Genomic DNA, 9,627 nt, shown 5'->3' with positions numbered 1-9,627 from the left:
GGCTCAGCGGCCATGGCTCACGGGCCCAGCCGCTCCATGGCATGTGGGATCTTCCCAGACCGGGGCACGAACCCGTGTCCCCTGCATCAGCAGGCGGACTCTCAACCACCGCGCCACCAGGGAAGCCCAATAATACTCTTGTTCTTCGGTCAGGTGGTAGGTTCATAGGTGTTCTCTATCTCATTAGTGCTCTATGCATGTGTGTTTATATATTGATTTCTTTAATATTCAATAATTAATAAAAGAATGAAGGGAAAATATTAAAGTGAGTGGAGGCATGGAAACGAGCAAGTGCAGATGACATTTTCTGAAAGACTGAGGAAGGAGGGGAGGGGGAAGTGGTACAGCAGCCAGTGGGAGACACGAGGCAGTGCAAGACTTCAGAATGAAGGCAGGCGGACGACTTCGTAAGCTGAAGGGGAGGAGTCTGCAGAGAGAGGGAAATACTAGAGGCGAAGAAAAGACAAAACAAGACCTGATCAGACCAGTAAAGGCTCCAGAACAGGCAGAGAGGCAGGGGCAGGGGTCAAGGACACGGGGAGAGGAGAGAACCTGGAAAGGAAGGTGGGCCTCCTGAGACTAGAGATGAGCAACTGAAGACGGACTGTAGATCTAAACAAAATTTGGGGAGAAGATGCGTAGAGATAGGCAGAAAGTTGAAGAAAATTACACACAGTGGTGTCAATTTTCTTGAGGTAAGAAGTGAGGTCAGGGACTTCCCTGGTGGCGCAGTGGTTAAGAATCCGCCTGCCAATGTGGGGGACACGGGTTCGAACCCTGGTCTGGGAAGATCCCACATGCCACAGAGCAACTAAGCCCGTGCGCCACAACTACTGAGCCTGAGCCTGCACTCTAGAGCCCACGAGCCACAACTACTGAAGCCCGTGCACCATGATGAAGAGTAGCCCTCGCTCACCGCAACTAGAGAAAGCCCGCACGCAGCAACGAGACCCAACTCAGCCAAAAATAAAAAAATTTGTTAAAAAAAAAAGAAGTGAGGTCATTTGTGGAGGATAAGGGAAGGCAGAGACTGAGCAAGGGCTCGCTGCAGGTGGTAAAGGCTTGAAAGAGTGACTCGGAGGTTGACTAATAACAAGACAAAGGCATTTGCAGGCACAATCGAGATTAGAAACAAATTGCCGGCTGCACCAACCACGTGGTCCCACTGGCAATTTGTTTCTAATCTCTATAGTCAGCGGCACCAAGTGCATGGTTGCCTGAATTTCCGTGGCAATTCTGTCGCTCTGGTGTAGGAGCAGAGAGCGCAGTTTGTACACTGATGCTGGGGCAATGGGATGGAAGGACAAGGAAGTTCAGGGTTCCAGTGAAAGACTACTTCAGACTGTAAACCAAGAGTCTGTCAGGACAGAGAGGCCACAGACTCAATAATAATAATAATAATAACAGACCCACTGATGGACAGCTTTTAAAACTGTTTTTAAAAAGTAAATCTATAGGGCTTCCCTGGTGGCGCAGTGGTTGAGAGTCCGCCTGCTGATGCAGGGGACACGGGTTCGTGCCCCAGTCCGGGAAGATCCCACATGCTACAGAGCGGCTAGGCCCGTAAGCCTGCGCGTCCGGAGCCTGTGCTCCGCAACAGGAGAGGCCACAACAGTGAGAGGCCCGCGTACTGCAAAAATAAAAAAAATTTAAAAAATAGAAAAGTAAATCTATAATGTTAGCACCACTGGGTTTAGAAGAAGAGGAAAAAAATGAAGATAGACTGGAATGAAATATGCCAAAGATTTTAATACTGATTATCTTTGAGTTGCAAGAATACATGTTTTATTTCTAAAAACTAATAACTAGTGCAGCAAAAGCAAACAATAAAGGAAGTTTACAAACATGCTAACAACAGTCATCCTGTTAAAAAAGAAACAACAGGTCCCAAATGGAGTCACTTGTGCTCAGCCCCACATCAGTAAACTGAGACCTAATATGTAACCTAACTGCAACTTCAGCCTCTCCCAGGAATGTCATGACCTTCAACCAGTCAGTTTGCAATTACCTGCTAAGCACTAGCGGGGTAATCTGCCTGATCAACCCCTGCTTTCCCCAACAGGAAGTTGACCTTACCTGAAACAATCCACTCTTTGCTACAATAACTTTCTTGCCCCACCTCACTCTGCCTATAAGTCTTCCATTTTGTACAGCTCCTTGGAGCCCCCTTCTTTCTGTTAAGATAGAAGGTTGCCTGATTCATGAATAATTAAATAAAGCCAATTAGATCTTTACTCGGTTGAATTTGGGGTTTTTGTTTGTTTGTTTGTTTGTTTGCGGTACACGGGCCTCTCACTGCTGTGGCCTCTCCCATTGCGGAGCACAGGCTCCAGACGCACAGGCTCAGCGGTCATGGCTCACGGGCCCAGCCGCTCCGCGGCATGTGGGATCCTCCCGGACCAGGGCACGAACCTGTGTCCCCTGCATCGGCAGGCGGACTCTCAACCACTGCGCCACCAGGGAAGCCCGAATTTTGTTTTTTAACAATCCTGAGACTGGCAGGAATAGAAGTAAATTTCACCTTTTGGTCTTTACTTTCCAAATTTTTGTTATGGAGTTAAATTACTTTTATAATAATAAATAATTTCCTAAAGAATTTTAAATGTTTCTAACGCCCAATGCAGAGTTACTTTTATTTCGGGAGAAACTGGGGCTTCAACAAAACTGCTACATTCTAACACCACGGATTTCACAATTACTGGTGTTTTTTTGTTTGTTTGTTTGTTTGTTTGTTTGTTTTGCAGTACGCGGGCCTCTCACTGTTGTGGCCTCTCCTGTTGCGGAGCACAGGCTCCGGAGGCACAGGCCCAGCGGCCATGGCTCACGGGCCAGCCGCTCCGCGGCATGTGGGATCTTCCCGGACCGGGGTACGAACCGGTGTTCCCTGCATCAGCAGGCGGATTCTTAACCACTGCGCCACCAGGGAAGCCCCTTACTGGTGTTTTAAAAGTCTTATTTGTAGTATTAGATACATCACAATAAAAGGTCACTCTCTGCTTTGCCCTCTACTTTATCTCATCAACCTTTGATCTGCTCAGATTTTCTCCTTTAACCTGGTTAAAAAAAAAAGTCACAAACATTCCAGAATTTCACTTGGCAATGATTCCAATCCTATAGGTAAAAATAACATTGTGCACACCTGAATTTGGATACGTCCTTGCGATCTGTGCTATAGTATTAGTGAACTGTACTCATGTCATTGGCCCATCCCCATGCTTGCAATGGAGAAGAGAATGTATGATAAAATAAATAAATGTAAGATAAAAACGCATTTAAAAAGCCAGTGCTCACACCCCCACAGATTTATAACCCAGTTACTTTAGTAACAACTCTGCTCTGACAGCTGTTGCTGTCAGGATCACCACTGGCCTGACATTAGGAGTGTAGACTCCACGGGGAATGGGGCAAAACAGCCAACTCCCAGTTCCCTTTTAGGCTTTTCAGCCACCTGCAGTCTGCATGGGGTTGGTAATTGTCCAAGGCCTCTAGCAAGTCTCCAGCAGCTCCACTCCCTTGAGGAGTGTCTCAGGACTGCCGTCCCATGCTCAAGCTCTCCACTCTCGGGCATAAAGTCCAAACTCCTGACCTGAAAACCAGGGCCTTCCACAATCACTTTTCAAGCCACGCACAGCCTCCCAAATGCATCTCTCCATTCCCACCCTTGGGCCTTTGCACATGCTGGTCTCTGCCGGCAATGTCCTTCTTTCCATTCTACTGTGTGTCCAGCCAACGCCCACTCCTCCTCCAAGACCTCACTCCTGCACCACCTCCTCTGAAGTCCTTTCTGCATCCTTCCCTCCCTCTCTGCCTCCCTCCCTCCCAGGAGAAGCCGATCACTTGATCACTCTCGTCTGTGAGGGCTGCACAGAGTGAGGACACCTCTGTTCCAGCCCCTATGTCTGTTGGCTCCAAGAGCACAGGGCTGACCTCTGTTCGTCTCTGCATCCCTCTGCTTGGCCCAGCATGAGGTGCACAGAAGGTGCTCCATAATGTTCGTGTACTGAAGGCTAACGGCCAGGTCATGGGCCCCCTCCCTTTTAGGGAGGGTCACTGATGCCCCACAGAGAGGCCTCTGAAGAGAAAACCAGGCGAAGGGATCATGTTCTAATTCATTTATTCGAGAGCAATTGTGGTCACCTATTATGTGTTGTGAGAGTATTTTTAAAATGATACTAACCAGGTACTCACTTTCAAGAAGCACAGAGTTGCAAAGAAAAGCTCTATTCAAAGCTATATTGCAAAGAAAAGTTTAATCAAAGCAGGTGGTATGACCAATTGTCAAGTAAGTCTGGAAGAAAATACACATCGGAGAAAGTAAGAAAGGCCAAGCTGGGACTCAATCCCAGATCTCTTACCAGCTGTTGGACTTCAGGCAAGTTACCTAACTTCTCTCTGCCTCAGTCTCCCCAACTGTAAAGATGATGAACACTGACCTCGTGTTGTACCTCTTCCCCTCCTTCCCTCTGCTCCTGCCACTCTGGCTTTCTTACTGTTCCTCAAACATTCAGGTCACTCCTGACTTAGGAGCTTGACACCCTCTGGTTCCTCAACCTAGAACACTTCCCCCCAAATCTGAGTCATTCGGGTCTCCATGCAAATGCCACCTCCTCCGAGAAGAATTCCCTGACCACTTGCTTCAAAGAGTATCTCCACTCCCACGTCATCCTAATGCCCCTACCCTGATTCATGCACTTCATAGCACTTCTCAGCACCAGAAATAATACTATTTGTTTACTCTTTTTTTTCCTTCTGTATCTCCTTCTAGGATACAAATTCCTTGAAGGCAGGGTCTTAGTCTCAGCTCGATCCCCAGTGCTTAGAATGCCTGGCACATAGTAGATACAGGCACACCTTGGTTTATTGCTCTTCACAGATAATGCGGGGTCTTTTTTGTTTTTTTTTTGTTTTTTTGCGGTACGCAGGCCTCTCATCATTGTGGCCTCTCTTGCTGCGGCAACACGCAGGCCCGGCGGCCATGGCTCACGGGCCCAGCCGCTCCGCGGCATGCAGGATCCTCCTGGACCAGGGCACGAACCCGCGTCCCCAGCACTGGCAGGCGGACTCCCAACCACTGTGTCACCAGGGAAGGCCCCGATAATGCGTTTTTTAATAAATCAAAGGTTTGTGGCAACCCTGCATCGAGCAAGTCTATCAGCACCATTATTCCAACAGCATCCGCTGACTTTGTGTCTCTGTGCCTCATTTTGGTAATTCTTACAATATTCCAAACTTTCTCATTATTATTGTATTTGTTATGTTGATCTGTGATCTTCGATGTTACTATAATAATTATTTTGGGGCACCACAAACTGCCCCCAAATAAGATGATGAACTTAGTTGATAAAATATGTGTGTTGACTGCTCCACCAACCAGCAGTTCAGAGCCAGGGCCTAACTTTCTACAATTCTATGAAGCCTAAGAGAGGTGAGGAAGCTGCGGAACAAAAGTTTGAAGCTAGCAGAGGTTGGTTCATGAAGTTGAAGGAAAGAAGCCATCTCCATGACATAAAAGTGCAAAGTAAAGCAGCAAGTGCTGATGTCGAAGCTGCAGCAAGTTGTCCACAAGATCTAGCCAAGATAATGAACAAAGGTGGCTACACTAGACCACAGAGTTTCAATGTAGACAAAACAGCCTTCTACTGGAAAATGCCATCTAGGACTTTTATAAGTAGAAAGAAGTCAATGCCTGGCCTCAAAACTTCAAAGGACAGGCTGACTCTCTTGTTAGAGGCTAATGTAGCTGGTGATTTTAAGTTGAAGCCAGTGCCCTTCTGAAAATGCTAGGGCCTTTACGAATTATGCTAAATCTACTTGTGCTCTACAAATGAAACAAGGCCTACATGACAGCACATCTGTCTACATGTTTTACTGAATGTTTTAAGCCCACATTTGAGACATACTGCTCAGGAAAAAAAGATTCCTTTCAAAATATTACTGCTCATTGACATACACCTGGTCACCCAAGAGCTCTGATGAGCATGTACTGGGTTGGCCAAAAAGTTCGTTTGTGTTTTCTGTACGATGTTATGGGAAACCCCGAACGAACTTTTTGGCCAATCCAATACAAGGCGATTCGTATCGTTTTCATGCCCCCTAACAAAACAATCCATTCCGCAGCCCACAGATCAAGGAGTCACTTCGACTTTCAAATCTTATTATTTAAGAAATATGTTTTGTACAGCTATAGCTGCCATAGATAGTGACTCCTCTGATGGATCTGGGCAAAGTCAGTCAAAAACCTGGAAAGGAGTCACCATTCTAGATGCCATTAAGAACATGCATGATTCATGGGAAGAGGTCAATGTATCAACATTAACAGGAGTTTGGAAGAAATTGATTCCAACCCTCATGACCTTGAGGGGTTCAAGACTTCAGTGGAGGAAATAACTGCAGATGTGGTGGAAAAGCAAGAGAACTAGAATTAGACGTGGAGCCTGAAGAAGTAACTGAACTGCTGCAATCTCATGATAAACGTTCACGGATGAGGAGTTGCTTCTTACAGGTGAGCAAAAAAGTGGTTTGCAGGGGCTTCCCTGGTGGCACAGTGGTTAAGAATCTGCCTGCCAAGGCAGGGGACACGGGTTCGAGCCCCGGTCCGGGAAGATCCCACATGCTGCAGAGCAACCAAGCCCGTGTGCTGCAACTACTGAGCCTGTGTGCCACAACTACTGAAGCCCGTGCGCCTAGAGCCCGTGCTCCGAAACAAGAGAAGCCACTGGAACGAGAAGCCCACGCACTGCAGCGAAGAGTAGTCCCCTGCTCGCCACAACTAGAGAAAGCCTGCGAGCAGCAACGAAGACCTGACGCAGCCAAAAATAAATAAATAAATAAAATTTATAAAGAAAAAAAAAACAGCATTGCATGCTACAGAGAAATCATTCAAGAAAGGAAGAGTCAATCGATGTGGCAAACTTCTTTTTTTTTTTTTTTTTTTTTTTTGCTGTACGCGGGCCTCTCACTGCTGTGGCCTCTCCCGTTGCGGAGCACAGGCTCCGGACACACAGGCTCCGCGGCCATGGCTCGCGGGCCCAGCCGCTCCGCGGCATATGGGATCTTCCGGGATCGGGGCACGAACCCGTGTCCCCTGCATCGGCAGGCGGACTCTCAACCACTGCGCCACCAGGGAAGCCCCAAACTTCTTTTTTTTAAAGATTTTTTTGATGTGGACCATTTTAAAATCTTTATTGAATTTGTTACATTACTTCTGTTTCATGTTTTTTTGGTCGCGAGGCACATAGGATCTTAGCTCCCCGACCAGGGATTGAACCCACAGCCCCTGCATTGGAAGGCAAAGTCTTAAGCACTGGACCGCAGGGAAGTCCCAATGTGGCAAACTTCACTGCTGTCTTATTTTAAGAAATTGCAGTAGTCACCCCTACCTTCAGCAACCACCACGTGATCAGTCAGCAGCCATCCACACTGAGGTATTGACCGAAGGTGAGGGGGTGGGGTGAGGTGGGGGGATGGGGGGGAGTCAGTATATATACGATTTTAGTGAAGGGGAGATGCATGCAATCAAGCACACATTTTGGCAGCAGGTTGCTGCTAGTCACGAAGAGCAGAGGTCTCCGTTAATGATTTTAGTGCTTTTCTAGATATGAGAAGATACAAGAAATTGGGCTCATAAAATCTCCTGAAAATATCTAACTATCTGAAGGCCTGTTCTGCCAGTTTTTCCCAAAGCACAGAGTGCCTCATTCCTGATCTCCGCCCTTAACTCCTTTCAGGGAGTGCCGAAGGTCAGTAACTGCAGTGGCCAGTGACTTCATTCTTGTAGAACCACGTGGCGAGTGACAATTCTTAGTTGGCTGTGGCAAGACCCTCCACTGGCAAAAAGATTACAACTCACTGAAGGCTCAGAGGATGGTTAGCATTTTTTAGCAATAAAGTTATTTTTAAATTAAGATATGTACATTATTTTTAGACATAATGCTATTGGACACTTTACAGACTGCAGTATAGTGTAAACCTAACTTTTATATGCACTGGGAAACCAAAAAATGCCTGTTTGCTTTACTGTGATGGTCTAGAATTGAACCCACGGTATCTCTAAGGTATGCCTGTACTAAAAAAATTATTGAATAAATGGTGATGACAAGAAAATACCTACATCAAAAGGTTTTGTGAGGATTAACTGAGTGTACCTGGAGGAATATAAAGTGCTTCAATACAGTGTCCAGCACATAGTAAGCTCAATAATGTTCGCTAATACCATTATCAAAGCAATCCAGAAGAGGGTGAGGCGTGGCATGAGCAGAGGCAGTCACAGAGTGTCAACAAGAGGCAGGTCTTGAGCTTGATCTGGAAAGATAAGGATTTTTCCGCTGGGCAGAGGGATGGGGGCGCGGCAGGGGGTTGGAAGAGTCCCCTCTTCCATACAAGATGCCCCTCCCTCACAGGTGGTCTCCCAGCTCCTCCATTAAATGCAGAGTCATCCCACTAAGAATCATCTATTGACCAGCCTCTCTCTGCCCATCCATTAAGCCATTTATCTTTCATTTCTAGGCCACCAGGGCCCCAAAAGGGCACACAATAATGTTGTCAAATTGATTTCTGAAATCTGTAGAAAAGGCACAGGCTACTCTTCAGACCAGCAATCCTGGCCTGGGGACCTATCCTAGAGAAATACTCAAAGGTCAGCATGAAAAATCACATACAAGGGTGTCCACTACAGCATGGCTTGTGAGGGGGGAAAAACAGAAGCAACCAGAATGTCCACCCGTGAGAAAAGAATAAATACACTATGGTGCATCCATACTGTGCAGAGGTGAAACTAAGTAACACAGATGCTTATGTACCAGCATGAAAAATCTCCAAAATATATTGTTAAATTGGGGGGGGGGAAGGTTGGAGGGGGACTTCTCTGGTGGTCCAGTGGGTAAGACTCCATGCTCCCAAGGCAGGGGGCCCAGGTTCCATCCCAGGTCGGGGAACTAGATCCCACATGCATGCCACAACTAAGAAGCTTGCATGCCACAACTAAATAAAAAAAGATCCCACGTGCCGCAACTAAGGCCCGGTGCAGCCAAAATAAATTAAATAAATTAAAATAACAACAACAACAACGAAAGGCTGGAGGTTGGAGAATACACACTACGTGATCTCATTTATGTAAAACAAGCAAATATTCTATAACCACACACACAAGAACCTAAAGATTTCTCTGGAGATATAGATAAGCATTAACACGATAGATACGTGTTAAAACCACTGTGCGTTTCAAAACTGTGCCTGAGGACTTCCCTGGTGGCACAGAGGTTAAGAATCCGCCTGCCAGTGCAGGGGACACAGGTTCGAGCCCTGCTCCGGGAAGATCCCGCATGCCGCGGAGCAACTAAGCCCGTACGCAACAACTACTGAGCCTGCGCTCTAGAGCCCGCGAGCCACAACTACTGAGCCCACGTGCCACAACTACTGAAGCCCGCGCACCTAGAGCCCGTGCTCTGCAACAAGAGAAGCCCACGCACCGCAACGAAGAGTGGCCCCCACTCGCCAAAACGAGAGAAAAGCCAGCGCGCAGCAACGAAGACCCAGCACAGCCAAAAATAAATAAATAAAATAAAACATTTAAAAGTGGAAGCATTTAAAAAAAAAAACTGTGCCTGAAAAATATTAAGTTTTCAATGA

This window comes from Mesoplodon mirus (genome assembly GCF_964341445.2).
Source record: "Mesoplodon mirus genome assembly, chromosome: 17".
NCBI classification, from domain to species: domain Eukaryota; kingdom Metazoa; phylum Chordata; class Mammalia; order Artiodactyla; family Ziphiidae; genus Mesoplodon; species Mesoplodon mirus.
Note: the sequence above shows the minus strand (reverse complement) of the source record.